General features: G+C 50.9%; 1 long non-coding RNA gene across 1 annotated transcript; it reads left to right on the top strand.

Moving 5' to 3' along the window:
- The first annotated feature begins 1,847 nt into the window (after positions 1–1,847).
- LOC115900774 lies at positions 1,848–11,926 on the top strand. Its single transcript, XR_004060421.1, has 3 exons — positions 1,848–1,947; positions 7,855–7,910; positions 11,667–11,926. It is a non-coding gene; the product is annotated as an uncharacterized LOC115900774 (long non-coding RNA).
- Positions 11,927–13,135: the final 1,209 nt, after the last annotated feature.

The following is a 13,135-nucleotide window of genomic DNA, read 5'->3' as shown; positions in this document are numbered from 1 at the left end:
CTTGGGGTTAGGAATTTAAGGACAGCCTGGGCAGCATAGCAAGACCTTGTCTAAACAAAACAAAACAAACAAACAAACAAAAACTGTTTAAATGATCTGGGTGTCATGGTACGAGCCTACAGTCCCAGCACTCAAGAGGCTGAGGCAGGATGATCACTTGAGCCCAGTAGTTCAAGGCTGCAGTGAGCCATGATCGCCCTACTGCATTCCAGCCTGGGTGACAGGGTGAGACCCTGTCTCAAAAAAAAAGAAAAAAGGAGTTTGCATATTGTGTCATTTGTAAGTTGTGTGCTACACAGCCTTTATTTATTTTTTTGAGACAGAGTCTCACTTTGTCACCCAGGCTAGAGTGCAGTGGCCCGATCTCAGCTCGTTGCAACCTCCATCTCCCAGGTTCACGAGATTCTCCTGCCTCAGCCTCCTCCTGCCTCAGCTGGGATTACAGGTGTGTGCCATAATGCCCAACTAATTTTTGTTTTTTTCAGTAGAGACTGGGTTTTACCATGTTGGCCAGGCTGGTCTCGAACTCCTGACCTCAAGCCATCTGCCCGCCTCGCCCTCCCAAAGTGCTAGGATTACAGGCATGAGCCACTGCGCCTGGCCTACACAGCTTTAATATCAGTAGAAGTTATAATGAATATATGTTCATATATAACCTATACATTTAGATTTTTGAGAAACCAGTTGTCAAGTATTTATTGTCCAGCAAACCACTGGGCAAATCCAAGTTTAATAAAGTCCTTTCAAAGCATATTTCTTATCAGCGAAGCCATCTCCACTCCACTAGGGGATGTACAGAGAGACAAACGACCTCAAGCTTCCACTGGGGACACTCCAGGACACAGGTAGCTCCACGGCTTTGGAGTCTGTCATATTCAAAAATGACAATAAAACCAACACATTCAGGAGATTTGTGGCACTCCCTTCTCTTCGATGGTTTCTAATTCAAGTGCCTTAAATAAGGCTCTTTGACTACAAGTAACAAACTGTCTCAGGCTAACGGAAAGGAAAAGCAGGCGTTATCATAAGGACTGGGGGAGCAATTGTGGCCCTCATTGGAGCTGGATGGCTTCTGGAGCTCAGCACTTTCCCCCTCTTCACTGCCTCATTCTTTTCCACCCCTGTGGATAGCTTTCTGCTTCTTTTCTTCTGTGCAAACTGCAGTGAATGTGAAGGTGACTGCTTTACAGTTCCCAAGATTACCTGTTCTCAGTTCAGGGGCCAGTCCCAGCCAGTGGAACGCAGATTCCCAAGCCCCAGACAAAGGACCTGATTGGCCTGCTTGGATCAGGTAGGCTTTCCTGGATCAGTCGGTCTCAGCTGCTTCTGAGGCCTTCATTTTGGGGTATCCCCTCCCTGAAGCTGGAGGGGCAGGAGTCAAAGCATACAAACATGGCCTCAGGGGCCACACCTAGTGGGGAGCAGCAACTTTCAGAGGAGGGTGGGGCTCCTGAAGGTTTGTAATATTGAACTAAGTCATAAATGAGGCCCGCTGCATGCCCAGAACACACTGGCAGAGCAGGTTTCCTTGCATTCCCATCATTGAGAAAGCCCTCTGTCTAGGTTGGGTAACCAGCCGCCATGTGGACTGTCCATTATCTGACGGCGTACGCTATCAGTGGAAATGCCTTTATTATATATTTGACAATTTTGTCTGTAAAAAGGTAAAAAGGACTATGTCTCTCATGCAGACATCTTCCAAATATTGTGACTGTAGTGAAAGAAAATCATCTCTGTTCCTCCAGCCAAGTGACCATCCTGGGGACTCCTGGGACTGACCATGGACCTCAGTCAAAAAGACGCTGCATCATAATCATCTTTTTTCATCATTTCACAGAGGACCTGAGCTCCTCAGGGGCAGACCCTGGAACCACTGGGTTCATACTGCCTGACATCAACAACTGTACAGTCACATCAACAACTGACAGAGCGTGCTGTCTGTAGCAGGTTAAAATCTCAGCTTCCTCTCCTACTAGCTGTGATCTTGCTCAAGTTACTTAACTTTTCTGTGCCTCAGCTTCCTTACCTATAAAATGGGGATAAAATATATTACCTACTTCAGGGCCGGGCACGATGGTTCACGCCTGTAATCCCAGCACTTTGGGAAGCCAAGGAGGGTGGATCACATGAGGTCAGGAGTTCGAGACCAGCCTGGCCAACATAATGAAACCCTGTCTCTACTAAAAATACAAAAAATTAGCCAGGCATAGTGGTAGGCACCTGTAATTCCAGCTATTCTGGAGGCTGAGGAAGGAGAATCGCTTGAACCTGAGAGACGGAGGTTGCAGTGAGCCGAGATCGTGCCACTGCACTCCAGCCTGGGCAACAAGAGCAAAACTCTGTCTGAAAAAAAAAAAAAAAAATTACCTACTTCATAGGATTGTGGGATTAAATGAGTTAGTATTTATAAAGCGTTGGAACAGTGCCTGGCACATGGTAAATGTTCAACAAGTGTTAGGTGTTTTTTTTTTGTTGTTGTTTGTTTGTTTTGAGACAGAGTTTCACTCTTATTGCCCAGGCTGGAGTGCAATGGCATGATTTCGGCTCACTGCAACCTCCCTGCCTCCCAGGTTCAAGCAAATCTCCTGCCTCAGCCTCCTAAGTAGCTGGGATTACAGGCACCCACCACCAGGCCTGGCTAATTTTTGTATTTTTAGTAGAGACGGGGTTTCACCATGTTGGTCAGGCTGGTCCCAAACTCCCGACCTCAGGTAATCCACCCACCTCGGCCTCCCAAAGTGTTGGGATTACAGGCGTGAGCCACGGCACCCAGCCAGGTATTATTATTGGCATCTTATCCTCAGCTGGGTCCCTGCACGCTCACTGGGTGGGTGGAAGAGCTGGCATTGCCCTCTCCTCTATCCTCCACGGCCAGCCCAGCAGGTAGGCTAATGGGCATTTGGGGGAGGGACTGTTTGGAGCAGGAGAGTGGAGGAGACCCTGGCAGCCCAAGGGAGGGGCGAGTGTAACAGCCCTGTGCCCTGGTGGGATGCCTGGACCCATGCAGCTGGGAGGAACTCTGGCTCTAGGTGAGGCTCCGTGGTACTGGGGCTGATGTGAATGTATGTGTCTAGGGTGGAGAGGTGGGTGTGCCCTTAGTGGTGATGGGTCTAGGGGTGTGAATATTTGTCCCTGGGTGAGTGTGTCTCTCTAGTAGGATGGTGTCTGTGGGACTGTGAGTCTCCAGGGGAATGGTTGGAATGTATTAGGAGCAGAGCTAGCATCATTGGTGTGAAACCAACCTGTGTGGTCAAACAGAGCCCTCAGAATGGCCTGCTCTTGGTTTAATAATCTGCTGTCATCATCTTGAAATTTTTTTTTTTTTTTTTTGAGACGGAGTCTTGCTCTGTAGCCCAGGCTGGAGTGCAGTGGCATGATCTCAGTTCACTGCAAGCTCCGCCTCCCAGGTTCAAGCAATTCTCCTGCCTCAGCCTCCCGACTAGCTGGGATTACAGGCTCAGCGCTATGCCCCGCTAATTTGTGTATTTTTAGTAGAGACGGGGTTTCACCATGTTGGCCGGGCTGGTTTCGAACTCCTGACCTCAAGTGATCCACCCACCTCAGCTTCCCAAAGTGCTGGGATTACAGGTGTGGGCCACCGCCCCCGGCCTTATCTTGAAATTCTTTTTTTTTTTTTTTTTTTTTTGAGACAGAGTCTTGCTCTGTTGCCCAGGCTGGAGTGCAGTGGCCGGATCTCAGCTCACTACAAGCTCCACCTCCCAGGTTTACACCATTCTCCTGCCTCAGCCTCCCGAGTAGCTGGGACTACAGGCGCCCGCCATCTCGCCCAGCTAGTTTTTTTGTATTTTTAGTAGAGACGGGGTTTCACTGTGTTAACCAGGATGGTGTCAATCTCCTGACCTCGTGATCCGCCCGTCTCGGCCTCCCAAAGTGCTGGGATTACAGGCTTGAGCCACCGCACCCGGCCTGAAATTCTTAATAATTGTTGAACAGGAGCTCACATTTTCACTTTGCACTGGATCCTGCCAATTTTGTAGCCAGTTCTGTGTAGGGGCTGTGTGTGGACGGTCCACCCTGGGCCAGCTGCAGGCCTCTGCCCCAGTCTCTAATGCCAGGTATGTGGTGAGGGTATGTGGGTGAGGTCGTTTGCGTGGATGTGTCTGGGGGTGTGGATGGTGCGGTCATCTGTGTGGATGTGCCTGGGGGTGGATGGTGAGGTTGTCTGTGTGGATGTATCTGGGGGTGTGCATGGTGAGGCATCTGTATGGATGTGTCTGGGGGTGTGGATGGTGCGGTTGTCTGTGTGGATGTGTCTGGAGGTGTGGGAGAGGTCGTCTGTGTGGATGTGTCTGGGGGTGTGGATGGTGAGGTCGTCTGTGTGGATGTATCTGGGGGTGTGGATGGTGAGGTCATCTGTGTGGATGTGTCTGGGGGTGTGGATGGTGAGGTCGTCTGTGTGGATGTGTCTGGGGGTGTGGATGGTGAGGTCGTCTGTGTGGATGTGTCTGGGGGTGTGGATGGTGAGGTCGTCTGTGTGGATGTGTCTGGGGGTGTGGGTGAGGTCGTCTGTGTGGATGTGTCTGGGGGTGTGGATGGTGAGGTCGTCTGTGTGGATGTGTCTGGGGGTGTGGATGGTGAGGTCGTCTGTGTGGATGTGTCTGGGGGTGTGGATGGTGCGGTCGTCTGTGTGGATGTGTCTGGGGGTGTGGATGGTGAGGTCGTCTGTGAATGTGTCTGGGGGTATGGGTGAGGTCGTCTGTGTGGATGTATCTGGGGGTGTGGATGGTGAGGTTGTCTGTATGGATGTGTCTGGGGGTGGTGTGGGTGAGGTCGTCTGTGTGGATGTGTCTGGGGGTGTGGGAGAGGTCGTCTGTGTGGATATGCCTGGGTATGTGCATGTCTGAGATGTCTCTTCTGGACTTGGGAACCAGAAAACCATGGTCTCTGAAGGGGTTCCCAAAATCATTAGAGAAACCTTACCTCACCCCCGCGCTCCAGACACAGGGGAAAGCTCTGTGCTCAGTTCCTCCCTGCACACCCTAACCCAATCTCATGCCCCTACAGCTGGACCTCTTTGTTACTGCGGAATTCCAACCCCCTTATCTGCTGCTCCTGTCTGTCTGCACCCCTATCCTGTCCTTGTGGAAAAGATGGAAAGGTTAACTGGAGACTTCTGAGATTAACAAATCCTGAGCAGAGCGCAGGACAAGCAGAAAGAAAAAAGGAAAGGGAATACAAGCTGGCTGAGCTCCCATTGTGTTATCTGTTTCCACACCTTGCAGGGATGTGGAGGGGCCATCTCCCTGCTCCCCAGACAAAGCTACTCCCTGTACCTTCTATCAGAGCTTCCTGTGAGGAGAAGCTGGAATAGATGGTCAGCAGTCCCAGTTTTCATCCCGTCTGTGTCCCCAACCCATTCTGGGACCCTGGACAACTGGTCTTCCCACATCCAGCCTGTTTCCCCATCTATAAACCAAAAAAGTTGGAGTTTCCTTCAGCACTCCCACCTGACTTTTGGTTTTCTACACTATCTTTGACAACCACTCCTGGCTCTGCACAACAGGACTGTGACCCTCACCCTGGGCCAGCTGCAGGCCTCTGCCCCAGTCTCTGATGCCAGGTGCAGTCACCGACTCCTGGGTCTGGGAGCATTTAGTCCCATTAGACAGATGGAGAAAATGTGACCCCGGGAGGGGACCACACGCAGTAACTTAGTGGCAGGGCCCAGGTTCAACCAAGTCTTCCTACCAACCCTCCCTCCAAGGCTTGGCTGCTGCGGCCACCATCACTGGCTCTGAACTATAAGCAAGATGCTGTCTCTTGGGAAACTCAGCACCCACAACACAATCTCTGCCCCCATCCCCACTCCTATCATTCTACCAGTCACAAATGAGAAAGGGCATTCATCCCTCACTGTACTGATGAAGAGACTGAGATCCGAATGGAGAAACTGAGATCCAGAGAGATGCAGTGGCTACTCTAGATCATTTAGCCAGGAGCCTCCTGGCTCCAATCTCGTGGCTCCCCAAAAACGCATTTCTTCTTTTCCCAACCCCCTACTAAAGACCCCAATCCCTGCTAAGCATCCAGAGGCTCTGGAATCTGAGGGCTGTCTCTGGGCCCCTTCCCAATCCCAAGGGATCCAGGGCGAGACCACTGTGTCTGTGTGGGGTGGGGCTGGGGTGAGTGGTGCTATTTCCCAGGAATTGAAACCTCAAGAGGGGCATTGCTTGCTCTTTGCAAGTTGACTGGACCCCCATTCCCACCCAGGCTGCAGAAAGGACATGCAGAGGTAGTGGGGACGGGACAGCAGGCAGGGGTGGGATAGCCAAACCTGCTTGAGGCCCAGAGAGCAGGGCTTCCATTCTTTAAATTGGCCTCCCCAGACCCCCCAGGACCATATAAGTGGGTTCCAGCACCCTTCCTGGCTTCCACCAGTGAAGATCCCTTTTATTTCCTGGACTTCCACCTAAGAATTTGGGTTTTTTTATTATTTTTTTTGAGATGGAGTCTCGCTTTGTCGCCCAGGCTGAAGCGCAGTGACGCGATCTCAGCTCACTGCAAGCTCCACCTCCCCGGTTCACACCATTCTCCTGCCTCAGCCTCCCGAATAGCTGGGACAACAGGCGCCTGCCACCACATCCAGCTAATTTTTTTTTTTTTTTTTAGTAGAGACGGGGTTTCACTGTGTTAGCCAGGATGGTCTCAGTCTCCTAACCTCACGATCCGCCCGCCTCGGCGTCCCAAAGTGCTGGGATTACAGATGTGAGCCACTGTGCCCGGCCAGAATTTGTGTTTTTTTGAGACAGAGTCTCACTCTGCTGCCCAGGCTGGAGTGCAGTGGCATGATCATGGTTCACTGCAACCTCGACCTGGGCTCAAGTGATCCTCCCACTCAGCCTCCCAAGTAGCTACAACTACAGGCACGTGCCAGCATGCCCAGCTAATTACTTAACTTTTTTTTTTTGTAGAGATGAGGGTCTCACTTTGTTGCCTAGGCGGGTCTCAAACTCCTGGGCTCAAGCGATCCTCCCACCTCAGCCTTCCAAAGTGTTGGAAATACAGGCATGAGCCACCACACCTGGCCTAAGAATTTGTTTGAAGATAGGGTTTAATGGAGTAGAAATAGCTCTCAAACCACAGCCATGGACTCACGTTACTCAGATGGGGAAAGAGCTTTAGAGGATACATGGTTTGTCCCAGGTAGCACAGCAAGGCACTGAGGGAGCCCTAACGGGACCCACACTCCTGTCTCCCAGCTGCCCTTCCTTCTTCTCAAGGCTGCCTTTCAGATCCTCCTGTAAGCAGGGCCTAGGTGGGGAGGCTTCATGAAGGCTCAGTGGGGGACCAAGTCTGGGGTTCAGTCAACAAACTCTGACAGCAGACCTGTTTTCGGTGGAGGCTTATACCGTGGCCTGCCCTGAAAAGAGGACAGAGAGATGAATAAGGCACAGCACCTACCCTCAGCAAGCTCCCCATCTGGGCCTGAATATGGGGAGAGTGGGTTCCCACAAAGCTAATTCTAGACACCTCCCCTTTCACTCTAAGTTTTCATTTGCCTCAGCCATGAGCCCTCAATCTTACCATTCTGCCTTTCTCCTGATGTTGCTATCCTCCTCCCTCTTGTTTCCTTCCACCTGTCCTTTCCCTCCCACATTACTCTCTTATCCCACCCTATTTTACAACCAGTAGCCTGGGGAAAAGAGCATAGCTCAAATGAGGAAGAAGGCAGGACAGTCAGTCATGGCTCAGCTGGACTGAGCTGCAGTGCTTCTCCTTCTGGGGAAGGGGTGCACTGTCATCTGCTACTGACACATCCCTCCAAGGCACTCAGCCCTGCAGGGAGCAACCTGATTCTACGACTGACATCTAATCTTCACACTCACCTTGCAGGAAGGCAAGGAGAAGTGATCCCAGCCTCCAGATGGAAAGATCAAAGCCCAGAGAAGGTCAGTGGTGGTTGGAGGCCTGAGATCAAACAGCAGCCAAGTCTGGAGTCACTAGTCAAGGTGACCTTGACTAGTCACCCAATCTCCCCTTCCCTTCCCTTCCAAGTGACCTTGACTAGCCACCCCACCTCCCCTTCTCTGCCCCACCGTGGCCCTGGAAGATCTGTTGTCCTGTGAGGGAAAGGGGCTCACAGATGCAGGCTGGGCTGCATCTGAAGCCCCTAGATCCAGAAACATCATTTCTTTTTTTCTTTCTTTTTTTTTTTTTTGAGACAGAGTCTGGCTCTGTCGCCCAGGCTGGAGTGCGGTGGCCGGATCTCAGCTCACTGCAAGCTCCGCCTCCCAGGTTTACACCATTCTCCTGCCTCCGCCTCCCAAGTAGCTGGGACTACAGGCGGCCGCCTCGTCGCCCGGCTAGTTTTTTGTATTCTTTAGTAGAGACGGGGTTTCACCGTATCAGCCAGGATGGTCTTGATCTCCTGACCTTTTGATCCGCCCGTCTCGGCCTCCCAAAGTGCTGGGATTACAGGCTTGAGCCACCGCGCCCGGCCCAGAAACATCATTTCTTGGGCCATCTATCCTTGAATTATCTCTAAAATCCACCTTCCTTGCTTTTCCCAGGACCCCCATACCCTGCTCCCAGCATCCTCTGCCTCAGCTAAGCCATGGGGATTGAGAGAATTGGGCTAAAGGGCACAGCTCATAGTCCTGGATGCCCTAGCCAGACATCTGCCCCACTGTGGGTGCCTCAGTGATTCCCGGGGAGTCAGGCAACACCTGTTCCCAGAGCCCCCACTTCTCTTAGAAACAGAAACCAGCTCTGGGCCTCACTATGTGCCAGGATCTATGTAAGCACTTGCTGTGTGTTAGCTCACTGTACCCTCAGAGGAGGCAACTGAGGCACGAGAGAGGGCGAGTAATCTGCCTGAACAGATGGTAAGTGGTTAAGGCAGGACTTAAACTCAGAAATCTGATTTTAGAGACTTTTTATTTTTTTTATTTTTTTGAGACAGAGTCCCGCTCTGTCACCCAGACTAGAGTGCAGTGGCGCGATCTTGGCTCACTGTGTAGCCTCTGCCCTCTAGGTTCAAGTGATTCTCCTGCCTTAGCCTCCTGAGTAGCTGGGATTACAGGCATGCACCACCATGCCCAGCTAATTTTTGTATTTTTAGTAGAGACGGGGTTTCACCACGTTGGCCAGGCTGGTCTCGAACTCCTAATCTCAAGTGATCTGCCTGCCTTGGCCTCCCAAATTGCTGGGATTACAGGTGTGAGTCACCACGCCCAGCTCAGAAACTTTTAACCACTGTATCAGAGACCTCCAGTACCCTGATATCTACTCTCTCCCTTTTCTAGAGTAAAAAGCAGTCCAGAATAATCACTATATTTCCTAGTCTCACTTGCATCTCAATGTAGCCGAGAGAGAAGAGATGTGTGCAGTGGCCAGGCCAGGCCTTTAATTAGGAGTGTGTCCTCTTCCCTTTCCCCCTCTCTCTAGTTGCAGTGTGGGCATGGGTGAGCCCTGCTAGACCGTGCAGTCTGGATAGCTGCCACAGCCTCCTAACCGAAATCTTCCATGCAGCCTCCACACAGCAGACAGGGAATTCTTCCCATAATACAAATCAGATCATGAAGGTCCCCTGCCCGAAACCCTCCATTACTTTCAACTGCTTTCAGAAGGAAGGCCAGACTCCTGGATGATGAGCAAGACCTTCTCCTGTGTGACCTACATTATCTTTCCATTCTCATCACTTGCTATTTTTATCTTCTGCCATCACCCCAGGGCAATCATCAGGAAAATCTCATCCTCTTTCAACGAATCCTTCTCCTCTGCCTTCCCAATTCCCCTCCCCACATGTAGTGGACGCCTATGTGCCTATCCTTCAAGACCCAGTCCAAAGAGTGCCTCCTGTATGAAGCCTTTCCTGACTTTCCTGGCAGAGTGGGGGGCTCCCTCCTCTGGTATTCTATGGTATACAGACAGCCCTATGTGATAGTAATAGCCTTTCTGTATTGTCACAGTCTGTAGAAAAGTCCACCTCTCCCATGGGCAGGGACCAAGTCTAGGTCATCTGTCGGTTATCCTCCGTACTCAGTATGAGGCCAGGCATCAGACTAGTGACAGTCAAGTTCAATGAGTGATTGACAGAGAGAAAATGTGTGTGAATGGCCCAATCTGGCTAGAGACCAAGGCCAAGGAGACAGAGGACATCTATAAACAGTCCCATCCCTGGGCCCCAGATCAGGCCTGGTGCCCAGATAAAGTGATCCTGGGTGAGGGGACAGGGGCCCAGAATGGGCGGGTAAAGACTGAAGACTGAAGAAGAGTCCTCTGGAGTCTGTTAGCAGAAAGAGATGGGCCTTGCCTGACTATTGGCAGGCGGACCTGGTGGTCAGACCTCAGTGATCCTCAGGGACCAGTGAATATTCCAGGCTGGGGCTGAGCATCACCTGCTCCCTTGGCCCCACTTATAGGGCAAAGGGGAGCCTGCCAGCCTACTCACTGATGAAAAGGCAGAGACACTGGAAAAGTTTATCCTCTCTCTGCTCTGGTTCCACCTCACCCTCTCCCCTACTTGGAAGTTCCTTTCCTGAACCAGCAACTGCCAAAGCTTGAGGGATTAAACAGATCATCTGGCCCAACCTCGTAACATAGCGTTGGGAACACTGAAGAAAAGAGACTGGCCCAAGGTCACAGAGAAGGCAGAGTGAACACTGTCACAGGGAGAGCCAGTGTAGAATAATGGTTAAGCCACGCAAGCTCTAGAGCCAGTCTACCTGAGTCCAAATCCTGGCTGTCACCTGTACATCAGGGATGAGAATAGTACCTGCCTCACTAGGTTTTATTGTCAGGGTGATGAGAGTTGAAAGACAAAAAGCTGCTAAGTCCGGTGCAGTGCTCAGGGAGTGATGCACCAATGTTAGCCACAATTTTCTGCACCACGCTCATAGCACACAAAGCTGCTCTATACCCACAATCTCGTTTATTCTCTTGAAAGGTTAGACATTACTATCCTCATCACACGGAGGAGGAAACAGGCACAGAGAGACTGACTTGCCCAAGTTCACTCAGGTGTCATGTCTCCCAGTTTTTCTTGGTGGTCTTTAAACCTCCTCCCCATTTCCTCTAACAGATCATAAACTGGCTCACCAGTGGTGGGAGAAGAATCGGTAGCCAGACATATACCAGCCTATGATTCCTGGTGCTGTCTGGGCTTTTTTTTTTTTTTTTTTCTTTTTTTTTTTGAGACAGAGTCTTGCTCTGTCGCCCAGGCTGGAGTATAGTGGCATGATCTTGGCTCACTGCAACCTCCGCCTCTCGGGTTCAAGTGATTCTCCTACCTCAACTTCCCGAGTAGCTGGGATTACAGGTACCCGCCACTACGCCTGGCTAATTTTTTTGTATTTTTAGTAGAGTCAGGGTTTCACCATGTTAGCCAGACTGGTCTTGAACTCCTGACCTCAACTGATCTGCCCCCCCTTGGCCTCCCAAAGTGCTAGGATTACAGGCGTGACCTGGACTATTTTTACTCCTGCACAGGGTGATCCCAGGCCAAGAAGGACAGCCTTCTTCATCTGACTTTATCTCTTCCTGACTCTGATGCTATCCCTCTAACCTCATGGTCCTCCCACTGCCAACCTTTACAAGGAGAAATCTTTCACCCTGGGCTCCAGTCCTGGTCACCCCCAGCCCACCCAGTCCTTCCTGCAAATGGGCTCCTTCCTTTTCCTGTCTGGTGTCTTTGTTTACTACAGAGTCCTGAGTTGCTGCCCCATCAACCAACCCGGACAACTCCCAAGATCTCAGCCCAAGCCAGGCTGACAGTGTTGGCTTTGTACTTGCTTCCTGGAACACACCTGGCCTCAGACTCCTGAGGCCAAGATACACTCCCTGCCAGCCACTCTGCCATGGCTTGCCAGCTCTCCTCACCCAGGGACAACAGTGGTCATCTGTCCACACCAGCCAGGTTCGTCAGGCCTCCGGGAGCTGCTTGAATCCTTCCACAATCTTGGGTAAGCTGTTCCTGAAGAGAATGCACTATGAGCCATGACTACTGGTCCACCTGTTTGGTGCCAGAAGAGGAGATGGAGGCCAGGCCACATGGCACATAAACATGCTTGAGACCTCATGGTGATGTGAGGTGCCATTTTATAAGCCTAAGGTTTACCTTTCTAATTATAATATACCTAATCCAATATTAGAGGCTATTTAGATTTTTGCAGATGCAACCTTTTTTATTTGAGAGAAAAGGAAACTGAAGTTTGAGGAGGGAGCCAGGGTCAGCCCCAGGTATGGGGCCTGGTTTAATGACTCTCTGGGAATAGCCCTAGCCCTGTCCCTGCAAAAAAGCTGCTGTTGAGATCCAGACTACACTCATGTTTTCCAAAGCGCAATTCTCACTTGGGAGTACTTGGGGCCCCACCACACACAGGAAATGTCCCAGGCTACTGGCCCTCAGGGATGGAGTGAGAAAGACACAAAACAGGATACTCTGGCAGGAGGAAAGTTGAGAGCAGTAGACAAGGAGATGGTGATGGTGTCAGAATTTCAAAACAGAGAGCACTGCAAGAACAAGTGACTTTCTTTTCTCTGGAGAGACTGTTTGTCCACTCCACAAATACGTACCAGGTCCTGTGCACAGCAGGGACACACAGACTGGGTCCCAGCCCTCTAAGGGCCTCCGGTGTAATTGCAAAGACAGACTCTGAAACAAACATCAAAGCAGGATAGGAAAGGTCAGGGAAGACGGGGCTACCCAGAAGCAGGGTAGTTATGCTGAAAGCTGAAAAATGAGTAGGAGTTGACCGGGCGTGGTGGTTCATGCCTGTAAACCTAGCACTTTGGGAGGCTGAGGCAGGTGGATCACTTGAGTTGGAGACCAGACTGGTTAACATGGTGAAACCCCATCTCTACTAAAATACAAAAATTAGCTGGGTGTGGTGGCAGGTGCCTGTAATCCCAGCTACTCAGGGGACTGAGGCATGAGCATCACTTGAACCTGGGAGGCGCAGGTTGCAATGAGCTGAGATTGAACTCCATAGAACTCCAGCCTGGGTGACAGTGCGAGACTGTCTAAAAAAAAAAAAAAATTAAAAGTTTTTTTAAAAAGAAAGAAAAAAAGAGTTAATGAAAAGACTGTAGGGGTGAGGAAGAGCACTGTTGGCAAACATAAAGAGAGAAACATGGTGCCCCCGCAAGATACAAAAAGGTCAGAGTGGCTGCA

Source organism: Rhinopithecus roxellana, chromosome 12 (assembly GCF_007565055.1).
Source record: "Rhinopithecus roxellana isolate Shanxi Qingling chromosome 12, ASM756505v1, whole genome shotgun sequence".
In the NCBI taxonomy this organism is placed as follows: domain Eukaryota; kingdom Metazoa; phylum Chordata; class Mammalia; order Primates; family Cercopithecidae; genus Rhinopithecus; species Rhinopithecus roxellana.
Note: the sequence above shows the minus strand (reverse complement) of the source record. Positions and strands in the feature narration are given on the sequence as shown.